The sequence below is a fragment of the Protopterus annectens genome, chromosome 2.part0, assembly GCF_019279795.1.
Source record: "Protopterus annectens isolate FY-2018-M chromosome 2.part0, PAN1.0, whole genome shotgun sequence".
Classification (NCBI taxonomy): Eukaryota; Metazoa; Chordata; order Ceratodontiformes; family Protopteridae; genus Protopterus; species Protopterus annectens.
Window position 1 is genome coordinate 1230733260 of NC_056728.1, and position 16893 is coordinate 1230750152.

General features: G+C 31.7%; 1 protein-coding gene across 1 annotated transcript in view; it reads left to right on the forward strand.

The window, feature by feature from the left end:
• Nucleotides 1-16893, forward strand: part of GABRB1 (gamma-aminobutyric acid type A receptor subunit beta1) — a 2653090-nt gene that overhangs the window by 1587032 nt on the left and 1049165 nt on the right. The gene's annotated exons all lie outside the window — the stretch shown is intronic.

Sequence of the window (16893 nt, forward strand, 5' to 3'; positions counted from 1 at the left end):
GTGACTATTGCATTGTACAAAGGGTAGAATAGTTAACATCAGATATAGAATAGTGAATATTGCATTGTACAAAGGATAGAATAGTTAACATCAGATATCGAATGGTGAATATTGCATTGTACAAAAGGTCGAATAGTTAACATCAGATATAGAATAGCGACTATTGCATTGTACAAAGGGTAGAATAGTTACCATAAGATATAGAATATTGAATACTACATTGTACAAAGTGTAGAATAGTTAACATCAGATATAGACTAGTGAATATTGTATTGTACAAAGGGTAAAATAGTTAACATCAGATATAGAATAGTGAATATTACATTGTACAAAGGGTAGAATAATTAACATCAGATATAGAATAGTGACTATTACATTGTACAAAGGGTAGAATATTTAACATCAGATATAGAATAATGATTATTACATTGTACAAAGGGTAGAATAGTTAATATCAGATATAGAATAGTGACTACTACATTGTACAAAGGGCAGAATAATTAACACCAGATATATAATAATGACTATTGCAATGTACAAAGGGCAGAATAGTTAACATCAGATATAGAATAGTGAATATTACATTGTACAAAGGGTAGAATAGTTAACCTCAGATACAGAATAGTGACTATTACATTGTACAAAGGGAAGAATAGTTAACATCAGATATAGAATAGTGAATATTGCATTGTACAAAGGATAGAATAGTTAACATCAGATATTGAATAGTGAATATTGCATTGTACAAAAGGTAGAATAGTTAACATCAGATACAGAATAGCGAATATTGCATTGTACAAAGGGTAGAATAGTTAACATCAGATGTAGAATATAGAATATTACATTGTACAAAGGGTAGAACAGTTAACATGAGATATAGAATAGTGACTATTACATTGTACAAAGGGTAGACTATTTAACATCTGATATAGAATACAGATTATTACATTGTACAAATGGTAGAATAGTTAACATCAGATATAGAATAATGATTATTACATTGTTCAAAGGGTAGAATAGTTAATATCAGATATAGAATAGTGACTACTACATTGTACAAAGGGCAGAATAATTAACACGAGATATAATAATGACTATTGCATTGTACAAAGGGCAGAATAGTTAACATCAGATATAGAATAGTGAATATTACATTGTACAAATGGTAGAAAAGTTAACTCAGATATAGAATAGTGACTATTACATTGTACAAAGGGTAGAATAGGTAACATCAGATATAGAATAGTAAATATTGCATTGTACAAAGGATAGAATAGTTAACATCAGATATCGAATAGTGAATATTGCATTGTATAAAAGGTAGAATAGTTAACATCAAATATAGAATAGCGAATATTGCATTGTACAAAGGGTAGAATAGTTAACATCAGATGTGGAATAGTGAATATTAAATTGTACAAAGGGTAGAACAGTTAACATTAGATATAGAATAGTGACTATTACATTGTACAAAGGAGAGAATAGTTAACATAAGATATAGAATAGTGAATATTGCATTGTACAAAGGGTAGAATAGTTAACATCAGATATAGAATAATGAATATTACATTATACAAAGGGTAGAATAGTTAACATAAGATATAGAATAATGAATACTACATTGTACAAAGTGTAGAATAGTTAACATCAGATATAGACTAGTGAATATTGTATTGTACAAAGGGTAAAATAGTTAACATCAGATATAGAATAGTGAATATTACATTGTACAAAGGGTAGAATAATTAACATCAGATATAGAATAGTGACTATTACATTGTACAAAGGGTAGAATATTTAACATCAGATATAGAATACTGAATGTTACATTGTACAAAGCGTAGAATAGTTAACATGAGATATAGAATAGTGACTATTACATTGTACAAAGGGTAGAATATTTAACATCAGATATAGAATAGAGAATATTACATTGTACAAATGGTAGAATAGTTAACATCAGATATAGAATAGTGATTATTACATTGTACAATGGGTAGAATAGTTAATATCATTTATAGAATAGTGACTACTACATTGTACAAAGGGCAGAATAATTAACACCAAATATATAATAATGACTATTGCATTGTACAAAGGGCAGAATAGTTAACATCAGATATAGAATACTGAATATTACATTGTACAAAGGGTAGAATACTTAACCTCAGATATAGAATAGTGACTATTACATTGTACAAAGGTAGAATATTTAACATCAGATATAGAATAGTGAATGTGACATTGTACAAAGAGTAGAATAGTTAAAATCAGATATAGAATAGTGAATATTACATTGTACAAAGGGTAGAATAATTAACATCAGATATAGAATAGTGACTATTACATTGTACAAAGGGTAGAATATTTAATATCAGATATAGAATACTGAATGTTACATTGTACAAAGAGTAGAATAGTTAACATCAGATATAGAATAGTGACTATTACATTGTACAAAGGGTAGAATATTTAACATCAGATATAGAACAGAGAATATTACATTGTACAAATGGTAGAATAGTTAACATTAGATATAGAATAGTGATTATTACATTGTACAAAGGGTAGAACAGTTAATATCAGATATAGAATAGTGAATACTACATTGTACAAAGGTAGAATATTTAACATCAGATATAGAATACTGAATGTTACATAGTACAAAGAGTAGAATAGTTACGATCAGATATAGAATAGTGAATATTGCATTGGACAAAGGATAGAATAGTTAACATCAGATATCAAATAGTGAATATTGCATTGTGCAAAAGGTAGAATAGTAAACATCAGATATAGAATAGTGAATATTGCATTGTACAAAGGGTAGAACAGTTAACATCAGATGTAGAATAGTGAATATTTCATTGTACAAAGGGTAGAACAGTTAACATCAGATATAGAATAGTGACTATTACATTTTACAAAGGGGAGAATATTTAACATCAGATATAGAACACTGAATGTGACATTGTACAAAGAGTAAAATAGTTACCATCAGATATAGAATAGTGAATATTACATTGTACAAAGGTAGAATAATTAACATCAGATATAGAATAGTGACTATTACATTGTACAAAGGGTAGAATATTTAACATCAGATGTAGAGTACTGAATATTACATTTTACAAAGGGTAGAACAGTTAACAGCAGATATAGAATAGTGACTATTAAATTGTACAAAGTGGAGAATAGTTAACATCAGATATAGAATAGTGACTATTACATTGTACAAAGGGCAGAATAGTTAACATCAGATATAGAATAGTGACTATTACATTGTACAAAGGTAGAATATTTAACATCAGATATAGAATAGTGAATGTGACATTGTACAATTAGTAGAATAGTTAACGTCAGATATAGAATAGTGAATACTACATTGTACAAATGGTAGGATAGTGTTATTGGTATTTTGAAGTTAGCATAAGGGTCTAGCTTTCTTTACAAATACATGATATTGATCCAGCTTTGCTGTGGTTTGCTGAAATGATTAATTATTTTTGAAAATATATGCCTCAATAACATTTGCTATGCCCCTTTAGTTTTCTTTGAATTTAATTTATGTTTGGCCGTTTTTTTTTTTTTTATTCTGAAATCAGTTAAATAGTTTAGTAAATTATATTTACAGTATTTTTAGAATTTAAAACAAACTGTTGTGCACATTTTAGAAAATTAACATTTAGCCCTGGATGATCTTTGGTCATACTACTATCAAGAATTGCAACTAGCATTGCAGTACATTAATCAGCAGCAGTAAAGGTACTGATATCAGAGAAATGAGATTCAGAAGCAACCCTATAAGTCCTAATGCTTAAACCACCCAACTGTCCCATCTGTAAGTTCCATATTTTCCAGTTTTTACAGAAGTTTCAAAAGTTTGAAGGTCACAAGTGTCCTTTGTAAATCTTTATTTATGTATTTATTTATTTGACTTTTGTTTACTGGGTAAGTTTGACTGGGTCAAAAGTACCCATTTTAAGTGGATGCCCTGGAAGAAAAGCTCCAGACTTAATACATTGCAATTATTGTTGCAATCATACATATAAGTAAATAAACATTTCTATTATTCAAATAATACAAAGGGTAGAATAGTTAACATCAGATATAGAATAGTGAATATTAGATTGTACAAAGGGTAGAATAGTTTACATCAAATATAGAATAGTGAATATTACATTGTACAAAGGGTAGAATAGTAAACATCAAATATAGAATAGTGACTATTACATTGAACAAAGGGGAGAATAGTTAACATCAGATATAGAATAGTGAATATTGCATTGTACAAAGGGTAGAATAGTTAACATCAGATATAGAATAGTGAATACTACATTGTACAAAGTGTAGAAAAGTTAACATCAGATATAGACTAGAGAATATTGTATTGTACAAAGGGTAAAATAGTTAACATCAGATATAGAATATTGAATATTAAATTGTACAAAGGGTAGAATAATTAACATCAGATATAGAATAGTGACTATTACATTGTACAAAGAGTAGACTATTTAACATCAGATATAGAATACTGAATGTTACATTGTACAAAGAGTAGAATAGTTAACATGAGATATAGAATAGTGACTATTACATTGTACAAAGGGTAGAATAGTTAATATCAGATATAGAATAGTGACTACTACCTTGTACAAAGGGTAGAATAATTAACACCAGATATATAATAGTGACTATTGCATTGTACAAAGGGCAGAATAGTTAACATCAGATACAGAATAGTGAATTTTACATTATACAAAGGGTAGAATATTTAACATCAGATATAGAATAGTGAATGTGACATTGTACAAAGAGTAAAATAGTTACCATCAGATATAGAATAGTGAATATTACATTGTACAAAGGGTAGAATAATTAACATCAGATATAGAATAGTGACTGTTACATTGTACAAAGGGTAGAATATTTAACATCAGATATAGAATACTGAATGTTACATTGTACAAAGAGTAGAATAGTTAACATCAGATATAGAATAGTGAATATTACATTGTACAAAAGGTAGAATAATTAACATCAGATATAGAATAGTGACTATTACATTGTACAAAGGTAGAATATTTAACATCAGATATAGAATAGTGAATGTGACATTGTACAAAGAGTAGAATAGTTAACATCAGATATAGAATAGTGAATATTACATTCTACAAATGGTAGAATAATTAACATCAGATATAGAATAGTGACTATTACATTGTACAAAGGGTAGAATATTTAACATCAGATATAGAATACTGAATATTACATTGTACAAAGAGTAGAATAGTTAACATCAGATATAAAATAGAGAATATTACATTGTACAAATGGTCGAATAGTTAACATTAGATATAGAATAGTGATTATTACATTGTACAAAGGGTAGAACAGTTAATATCAGATATAGAATAGTAACTACTACATTGTACAAAGTTAGAATATTAAATATCAGATATAGAATACTGAATGTTACATTGTACAAAGAGTAGAATAGTTAACATCAGATATAGAATAGTGAATATTGCATTGTACAAAGAATAGAATAGTTAACATCAGATATAGAATAGTGAATATTACTTTGTATAAAAGGTAGAATAGTAAACATCAGCTATAGAATAGTGAATATTGCATTGTACAAAGTGTAGAATAGTTAACATCAGCTGTAGAATAATGAAGATTACATTGTACAAAGGGTAGAACAGTTAACATCAGATATAGAATAGTGACTATTACATTGTACAAAGGTAGAATATTTAACATCAGATGTAGAATAGTGAATGTGACATTGTACAAACATTAGAATAGTTAATATCAGATATAGAATATTGAATACTACATTGTACAAAGGATAGGATAGTGTTATTGGTATTATGAAGTTAGCATAAGCATCTACCTTTCTTCACAAATATATGATATTGATCCAGCATTGCTGTGGCTTGCTGAAATGATTAACTATTTTGAAAATATATGCCTCTCTTAACATTTGCTATGCCCCTTTAGTTTTCTTTGAATTTAATTTATGTTTGGCCGTTTTTTTTTTTATTCTGAAATTACTTAAATAGTTTAGTAAATTCTATTTGCAGTATTTTTAGAATTTAAAACAAGCTGTTGTGCACATTTTAGAAAATTAACATTTAGCCCTGGATGATCTTTGGTCATACTACTATCAAGAATTGCAACTAGCATTGCAGTACATTAATCAGCAGCAGGAAAGGTACTGATATCAGAGATATGAGATTCAGAAGCAACCCTAAAAGTCCTAATGCTTAAAGCACCGAACTGTCCCATCTGTAAGTTCCATATTTTCCAGTTTTTACAGAAGTTTCAAAAGTTTAAAGGTCACAAGTATCCTTTATAAATCTTTATTTATGTATTTATTTATTTGACTTTTGTTTACTGGGAAAGTTTGACTGGGTCAAAAGTACTATTTTAAGTGGATGCCCTGGAAGAAAAGCTCCAGACTTAATACATTGCAATTAGTGTTGCAATCATACATATAAGTAAATAAACATTTGAATTATTCAAATAATACAAAGGGTAGAATAGTTAACATCACATATAAAATAGTGACTATTAAATTGTACAAAGGGTAGAATAGTTAACATCAGATATAGAATAGTGAATATTAGATTGTACAAAGGGTAGAATAGTTAACATCAAATATAGAATAGTGAATATTACATTGTACAAAGGGGAGAATAGTTAACATCAGATATAGAATAGTGAATATTGCATTGTAGAAAGGGTAAAATAGTTACCATCAGATATAGAATAGTGAATATTACATTGTACAAAGGGTAGAATAGTTAACATCAGATATAGAATAGTGAATACTACATTGTACAAAGTGTAGAATAGTTAACATCAGATATAGACTAGTGAATATTGTATTGTACAAAGGGTAAATAGTTAACATCAGATATAGAATAGTGAATGTTACATTGTACAAAGGGTAGACTATTTAACATCAAATATAGAATACTGAATGTTACATTGTACAAAGAGTAGAATAGTTAACATGAGATATAGAATAGTGACTATTACATTGTACAAAGGGTAGAATATTTAACATCAGATATAGAACAGAGAATATTACATTGTACAATTGGTAGAATAGTTAACATCAGATATAGAATAGTGATTATTACATTGTACAAAGGGTAGAATATTTAACATCAGATATAGAATAGTGACTACTACATTGTACAAAGGGTAGAATAATTAACACCAGATATATAATAGTGACAATTGCATTGTACAAAGGGCAGAATAGTTAACATCAGATATAGAATAGCGACTATTACATTGTACAAAGGGTAGAATATTTAACATCAGATCTAGAATACTGAATGTTACGTTGTACAAAGAGTAGAATAGTTAACATCAGATATAGAATAGTGACTATTACATTGTACAAAGGGTAGAATAGTTAACATCAGATATAGAATAGTGATTATTACATTGTACAAAGGGTAGAACAGTTAATATCAGATATAGAATAGTGACTTCTACATTGTACAAAGGTAGAATATTTAACATCACATATAGAATACTGAATGTTACACTGTACAAAGAGTAGAATAGTTAGCATCAGATATAGAATAGTGAATATTGCATTGTACAAAGGATAGAATAGTTAACATCAGATATCGAATAGTGAATATTGCATTGTACAAAAGGTAGAATAGTTAACATCAGATGTAGAATAGTGAATATTACATTGTACAAAGGGCAGAATAGTAAACATCAGATATAGAATAGTGACTATTACATTGTACAAAGGTAGACTATTTAACATCAGATATAGAATAGTGAATGTGACATTGTACAAAGAGTAGAATAGTTAACATCAGATATAGAATAGTGAATACTACATTGTACAAAGGGTAGGATAGTCTTATTGGTATTTTGAAGTTAGCATAAGGGTCTAGCTTTCTTCACAAATATATGATATTCATCCAGCATTGCTGTGGTTTGCTGAAATGATTAACTATTTTGAAAATATATGCCTCTCTTAACATTTGCTATGCCCCTTTAGTTTTCTTTGAATTTAATTTATGTTTGGCCGTTTTTTTTTTTTATTCTGAAATCACTAAAATAGTTTAGTAAATTCTATTTACAGTATTTTTAGAATTTAAAACAAGCTGTTGTGCACATTTTAGAAAATTAACATTTAGCCCTGGATGATCTTTGGTCATACTACTATCAAAAATTGCAACTAGCATTGCAGTACATTCATCAGCAGCAGTAAAGGTACTGATATCAGAGATATGAGATTCAGAAGCAACCCTAAACGTCCTAATGCTTAAACCACCCAACTGTCCCATCTGTAAGTTCCATATTTTCCAGTTTTTACAGTAGTTTCAAAAGTTTGAAGGTCACAAGTGTCCTTTGTAAATCTTTATTTATGAATTTATTTATTTGACTTTTGTTTACGGGGAAAGTTTGACTGGGTCAAAAGTATCCATTTTAAGTGGATGCCCTGGAAGAAAAGCTCCAGACTTAATACATTGCAATTATTGTTGCAATCATACATATAAGTAAATAAACATTTCTATTATTCAAATAACACAAAGGGTAGAATAGTTAACATCACATATAGAATAGTGACTATTAAATTGTACAAAGGGTAGAATAGTTAACATCAGATATAGAATAGTGAATATTAGATTGTACAAAGGGTAGAATAGTTAACATCAAATATAGAATAGTGAATATTACATTGTACAAAGGCTAGAATAGTTAACATCAGATATAGAATAGTGACTATTACATTGTACAAAGGGGAGAATAGTTAACATCAGATATAGAATAGTGAATATTGCATTGTACAAAGGGTAGAATAGTTAACATCAGATATAGAATAGTGAATATTACATTGTACAAAGGGTAGAATAGTTAACATCAGATATAGAATAGTGCATATTACATTGTACAAAGTGTAGAATAGTTAACATCAGATATAGACTAGTGAATATTGTATTGTACAAAGGGTAAAATAGTTAACATCAGATATAGAATAGCGAATATTACATTGTACAAATGGGAGAATAATTAACATCAGATATAGAATAGTGACTATTACATTGTACAAAGGGTAGACTATTTAACATCAGATATAGAATATTGAATGTTACATTGTACAAAGAGTAGAATAGTTAACATGAGATATAGAATAGTGACTATTACATTGGGCAAAAGGGTAGAATAGTTAACATCAGATAAAGAATAGTGACTATTACATTGTACAAAAGTAGAATATTTAACATCAGATATAGAATAGTGAATGTGACATTGTACAAAGAGTAGAATAGTTAACATCAGATATAGAATAGTGAATATTACATTGTACAAAGGGTAGAATAATTAACACCAGATATATAATAGTGTCTATTGCATTGTACAAAGGGCAGAATAGTTAACATCAGATATAGAATAGTGAATATTAAATTGTACAATGGGTAGAATAGTTAACATCAGATATAAAATAGTGACTATTACATTGTACAAAAGTGGAATATTTAACATCAGATATAGAATAGTGAATGTGACATTGTACAAAGAGCAGAATAGTTAACATCAGATATAGAATAGTGAATATTACATTGTACAAAGGGTAGAATAATTAACATCAGATATAGAATAGTGACTATTAAATTGGACAAAGGGTAGAATATTTAACATCAGATCTAGAATACTGAATGTTTCATTGTACAAAGCGTAGAATAGTTAACATCAGGTATAGAATAGTGACTATTACATTCTACAAAGGGTAGAATATTTAACATCAGATATTGAATAGAGAATATTACATTGTACAAATGGTAGAATAGTTAACATCAGATATCGAATAGTGATTATTACATTGTACAAAGGGTAGAACAGTTAATATCAGATATAGAAGTGTGACTGCTACATCGTACAAAGGTAGAATATTTAACATCAGATATAGAATACTGAATGTAACATTGTACAAAGAGTAGAATAGTTAACATCAGATAAAGAATAGTGAATATTGCATTGTACAAAGGATAGAATCGTTAACATCAGATATCGAATAGTGAATATTGCATTGTACAAAAGGTAGAATAGTTAAAATCAGATATAGAATAGCGAATATTGCATTGTACAAAGCGTGGAATAGTTAACATCAGATGTAGAATATAGCAATAACCCACGCCTGGGTGTGGGTAATGCTGGATTTACCCATGGTTGGCGTGGTTTGGTCCCGAGGAGCAAAACAAAGACAACCGTGAGTAAATCCAGCATTACCCACACCCAGAAGTGGGTTATTGCTATTATACAATGACATTATTTAAGAAAAGAAATAATTACTTTTCTTAAATAATGGCATTGTATATCGCTCTTGCTGCACTTCCGCAGCTGTCTGGTGTTCCGCAGCAGTTCTGATGTACTGCGCATGCCTGCACAGTACATCAGAGCTGTGGGCAAAAGCAACGGAGAACGCAAGATCTCCGTTGCTTTTTACTGACTCGTTATGTTAAATGGGTTTAACATAGCGAGACACCTCTTAAATAAGCAACGGAGATCTCCGTTGCTTATTTTAAAGCTGTCTCGCTATGTTAAACTCATTTAACATAGCGAAACAGGTTTAAAAAAAAAGAAACGGAGATCGCAAGATCTCCGTTGCTTTTTACACACTGTGTCGCTATGTTAAAGGAGTTTAACATAGCGAGACAGCTTTAAAAAAAGCAACGGAGATCTCCGTTGCTTTTTTTAAATCTGTGTTGCTATGTTAAACTCTTTTAACATAGCGAGGCAGTGTTTTATACTAACGGAAAAAGTCCGGGCGACCGGACCTTTTTCCGTTAGTATATTGAGGGATTTACAACGGGCACGCTGGTTGGGCTGGCCAATCAGCGTGCACGTTTTAGAGTAGGCATTGTATAATAATGAATATTACATTGTACAAAGGGCAGAATAGTTAACATCAGATATAGAATAGTGACTATTACATTGTACAAAGGTAGAATATTTAACATCAGATAAAGAATAGTGAATGGGACATTGTACAAAGAATAGAATAGTTAACATCAGATATAGAATAGTGAATACTACATTGTACAAAGGGTAGGATAGTGTTATTGGTATTTTGAAGTTAGCATAAGGGTCTAGCTTTCTTCACAAATATTACACAATTAAACAGAGATTAGCCCTTGGTTTGTTATATATACATATGTAGCAAGGGTATGTTTTAGTTTGATAGAATGGTGTTTTGAGTAACCCTTCATCCTATATATCTATATTTGTCTTGGTATATAACCCTGCATGTTTATTTGGGGTGACACTCCTCCACCATGAGATGTAGGATTAGAACTGCCCCTTTGAGTTCAGCTACACTGATGTACATGAATGGTTTTGATGTCCAAAGGAAGCATTATGGAGATGTCGTTTGAATAAATATCTTGCCATTGTTGTCCCATAAGGGTATATAGTTACACATACATTTTTATACCATAGATATATTTTATATCTGTTGCTTTGTGAATATGTGGTTATGTTTGTTTTATGATTTATATGCATGTGTATAGTATATTCCCTAAATATGATGTGCAGTATACTACTATGTAAATTTAGTGGTAAATACAGCACTTTCTTATAGGTTCTTGTTAATTTTTTAGACACACAACACATTCTATGTTTCATGTAAAATAAGTATCACTAGGATAGTAATGCTGAATTAATTGTGTATTTTGCAACATGGTTTATCCTAGTACATATGAAATAGTTTGTAGTTCGTGTAAATATACAGATATTGCTTTTACTTCATTACTAGAGAATTAATATATGTGTTTATAGCGGTTTTGGTTTTACACTGATATATATATATTCCCTCATATATATTTTATATATTTTTTTATGTTCATTTACTGAAGTTTATATGTGGGACATAAAATTTTAGTAATAGAAAATATACATCTTTATAGGTCTTACATGGTGGGTAGGATCAGTATGAAGAATGTATTTAAATGCTGGACCTATATTAAATTTTCTTAGTTCCGGTCTCTATGGTCTTGCTTTAGGACCGTGGGGACAACTTTCTAGGTTAGGAGGAACTCCTACTGAGAATCAGACATGTGACCTTAATAGCGAATAGGATGATGTTTAATTTGCAATGGCAAACAGTTTGTTGATGCTTCTTCGGTGCAGCTTTTTTACCGATGGTGGAACTGTCTTAAATAACTTGCATTGTATAGATTTTCTTACAATTAAGGTAAGGGTTTCTAGCTATGTTTATATGAGTTAAGAGACAAGGAACACCATGATAGTATTCTGATGAAAGAACTCTCAGTCTGTGAGGATGTGTTCTCATTTCTGAATGCCATTTGCCAAGTTGTAATGCTTTTGTTCAAAATATGCACTTTTGAATTATGAGCTTGTAAATGCATTTTTTATGTCTGAAGTCTGCAGCGTTTTGTTTAATCAGAGGGTTTTGGTAATGCTTTGAAATATTTTGTGATGAGTGTGAGTGCTGCACTTTAGAAAATGAATTGGATTGAATTTAAACTGCATTTGAATGTAATGATGGCTTTAAATTGATGAAAGGCAATTAAGCTTCATTTTAAATTAATGAGCCCGCCAAAAGTTGTTTAGTATAAGTATTTTGGAATCATTTTATGACATTGTATCTGATGAAGCATAGTTTAACTATGCGAAAGCGCTTATTCTCTGTTTCCAATAAATGAATTTTTTACATATTTCCATCGTGGATATTTTCAGTGTGTCAGGAGCTTGAGTTGGGACTACTCTATAGAAGGATTTACTCGTGGTGACTGTTCTCACTTTTTGGACTTCATTACTACCCCTTCTTGTTTTTGGTGAGAACGTCTTTGGTATTGAGTTGTGTTTTCTACTTTTACTGCTTATTCTGCATTTTTTGTTCACAACTCAATTCACACGATGGAAGGCCAGAATGTTGGGACTGCTTCTAATCCAGTGTCGAGGGATTTGTCTCGTTTATGGACAGATTTATTTACGTGAACTCAACCCTTTATTGTCGCTGGACCTGAATGAAGTGGGGCCCACACATCGATGATTGATAATGGAGAAAATATACAGGAATTTCATGAGCAACTAAAAGCTGGAAAATAATCTTTACCAACTACAAAGGTACATGTGGCAAAGATTACATTTAGAAGCTTGCTTGCACCATAAGGTAGTCCCCAGAGGCATGCGGGTTTTCTGCATGCCTACGTATGGGACTCCCATCCGTCCTTATTGAAGCAGTGGCAAGACTTGAATATAGGCCTGGGCTTTGATTATGTGAAGTTACTTTTGAACTATTTTTCTCCACTGGAGACTGACCTCCGTGCTAGAACTGATGTGCTTTATCAAAGGTTAGTTGATAATTTCAGATCAGATTATTGCATAGAAAAACTCCAACTGACATTTACCCAGGTTAAATCTTTTGGTGAGAGACTGTGTAAGACCAAACAGCATAAATTAAGGAGAGATCTGTTGGATTTCCAAAATGGTCATGTCTTTGTATGGCCTAGGTACCAAGAAGGTCAGGCCAAGTCTATGCAGTATGTACAGGAACATAGTAATCTGGCAGCAAGTGTTGTATCAACTAATAATCTGTTTCAACAGCTTAATAACTCTGAGTTTATTCCACAGTCAGTGGTTTCCTCTAACAGGGTGAGTGCTTTAGACCCTATAGATTTTCCAACCACAGACACACCTCCACCTAATCAAGAGGCCATGCAAGGCTATAAGAATCCAGGAGCTATACCTAAAAGCAGCTGTACACCAGGCACCTCGAATCCATCTTTTTTACCTTATCAAAGGAAGTTTGCCCCCAGCTCCAGGGGAAGATCCAGCAGCAGGGGACCAAGAAACGGAAGTCTTCAGAAGAAGGGAATATAGTCAACAGAAGAACCAGGCATTGACTCTTGTGTTTAATTTTTCTAGCTATAATATGGACACAGCTATGCATAGCCTTCTTAACAGAGGACTTACATTTATTCCGTCAACTAAAACATCATTAGAGGACACTCTTTTGGATTTAAGATTATTTTGTAGACGAGTTTGTCTAAAGTTGTTTTTCCCGGCTGATGATACCAGGATGAGTGGGGTAACTAAATCTCGTAACATACTTAAAAATAATAGTACTTTTATACCTCCTATACATCCTATGGTGCAATGTTTTCTAGATTTATGCGAAAGAGATTTCTACACATTGTTTTCTCTAGCATGTAACAACACAAAAGGAAGATTTTGCAATCTCAATAGGGACGAGTTTCAAGCCCTGGTTAAATTGAGAAGTGATGATAATCTGATTGTGAAACCTGCTGATAAAGGGGGGGGTGTAGTTCTGATGGATGTGGATGACTATGTGAGTAGCATGAGATTGCTATTGTTGTCTGATCACAATACCTATAAGCACATCACTGCACAGCAGGTCTCTTCCATTATACTAACAGTTCATGAAAATGTATATGATCTATTATTATGTAGACAAATTAGTGTTGAAATGTATGAATACTTGTTAATATCTGACCCGTTATTCCCATAGTCAAGGGACTCCCAAGATCCACAAAGAGATTTGGCCTGTTCGATGAGACCTATTGTAGCAGGTGAGGGGTGGGTTACGCCCATATATCGATCTTTTGGAGAGCCTCCTACATCCAGTAGTGAGTAATTGTCACACCATTCTTAGTGACACTTACCAACTTATAGATAGCCTTAAGGGCCTACATTTAGAAATGAAGGACACAGAGTACCTCCTCATAACCATGGATGTGGAAAAGCTCTTTACCTCTATCCCTAATGATATAGGGATACAGTACATTAGAGAGCTTCTGCATAAAGAAACACAATATACAAATGATAGAATAATACTGATAACTCAGCTTCTTGACACAGTGCTTAACAACAATGTGTTTATTTTTGAGAATGACTATTATCTACAGGCATGGGGGGTTGCCATGGGCACCCCTGTGCCAATAGTTATGCTAATTTGGTGGTCTACTGGTGGGAAAAGTTGTTCCTGTTTACCCACGAATCTTCTAGATATATAAGATACTATAGAAGGTTCGTGGATGACATACTTATAGTTTGGGAAGGTACGTCAGATAGTTTTCATCATTTTCTTGGTTATCTACAAACCACAACAGACTTCTTGAGGTTTACAGTGGAGATTTCAAGTTATGAAGTCAATTTCCTTGACGTCACGCTCAGGTTGACAAAAGAGGGTGAAATTGTGACCAGGATTTACAGGAAAGCTGTATGGAAGAATGCATTGTTAGCACCGGATAGCATGCACCCAACCTATACCTTCCGTGGCATAGTCACTAGTCAATTTATAAGAGTATCTAGACTATGTCATAATAAAGATGATCTTTTGAATGAAGTTAATAATATGGAAACCCTGTTTAGGGATAGGGGATATGACATGACTATGGTTAGAAGGGTAAGAAATGAAATTTTTGGAGTTTTAGAACATGATGCTAGTCCGGTGTTCCATATTAAGAATGGATGTAGGATGGGAGCCACTATGGGCCCCAATATCCGTGGAAAAAGGCTTAGTTATGTCATTAAATTCACCAATGAAGTGGAAAGTGTAAGAAGTGTGATTAGGAAGCACTGGAATGTCCTTTCGGTAAATAAAGAAATTAGCAAGATTGTAGGACCTGCACCAACATTTTGCTATAGGAATTGTAATAATCTTAAGAGGCAACTATGTAATGACCGGCAGGTCACGAATATAAGAAAATCCACTAGTCTAGTACTAGGGGACCTGGTCAGAAAGGAACATATCCTTGTTTACACTGCCCAAGGTGCAAGAGCATTAGTAATATACAGACTTATCAACATCCCAGTATGAATTTTGTTTTCAAACCCAAGTACTATGCTGACTGCAATACCAAAATGTGATTTACTTGGCCACCTGTTCTTTTTGTACAGCATTTTACGTGGGTTTAACCAAGAGAAGGCTAAGGGACCGTATCTATGACCACCTTTATGAGATCCATAAGCAGGATGACACTAATGCTTTGGCCAGGCATATTAAAGAGTGTCCCTCTCATTCTTTCACTTTTAGGGTTTTGGACATAATCATTCCAACTTTAAGAAGAGGTAGTATTGAACAAAGGTTGGCTAGAGCCGAGTTACACTGGATCTTAAAACTAGCGGCACATAATTCTCCAGGGCTGAATGGCTTTATCTCTATTAAACCGATGTTGATTGAGCGTAAATAAAGTTGGTTTTGCTATCTAGAATTCTATAGCCCACACTTCCCTAGTAGTTAGGATATTAAAAGTGGGTATTATCCCCCTTTTTTTCCTCTTAATTTGTGGTTAGCCAACTGGGCATTTCCTTTATCTATAGCTCTATAGGAGTGTGATGTATAAGCATTTAATGATAGGGACATCTTGTCACCTTGGAAGTTGTTGTTTAACATTACAGTATATGCATTACTAAACATCATTAATTTTATACCAGGGCACGTACTCCCTATATTATAGATGTTTACGATGGAATAGATAAGTATAGTACTTAGTTATTCAGGTCATATATACAGGTTTTATATTTTTAATTTTTATTTCATTGCTTATTATATTTTATAGTAAGGGCATGTCTTAACATGATAGAATGGCGTTTTGAGATTAGCCCTTGGTTTGTTATATATACATATGTAGCAAGGGTATGTTTTAGTTTGATAGAATGGTGTTTTGAGTAACCCTTCATCCTATATATCTATATTTGTCTTGGTATATAACCCTGCATGTTTATTTGGGGTGACACTCCTCCACCATGAGATGTAGGATTAGAACTGCCCCTTTGAGTTCAGCTACACTGATGTACATGAATGGTTTTGATGTCCAAAGGAAGCATTATGGAGATGTCGTTTGAATAAATATCTTG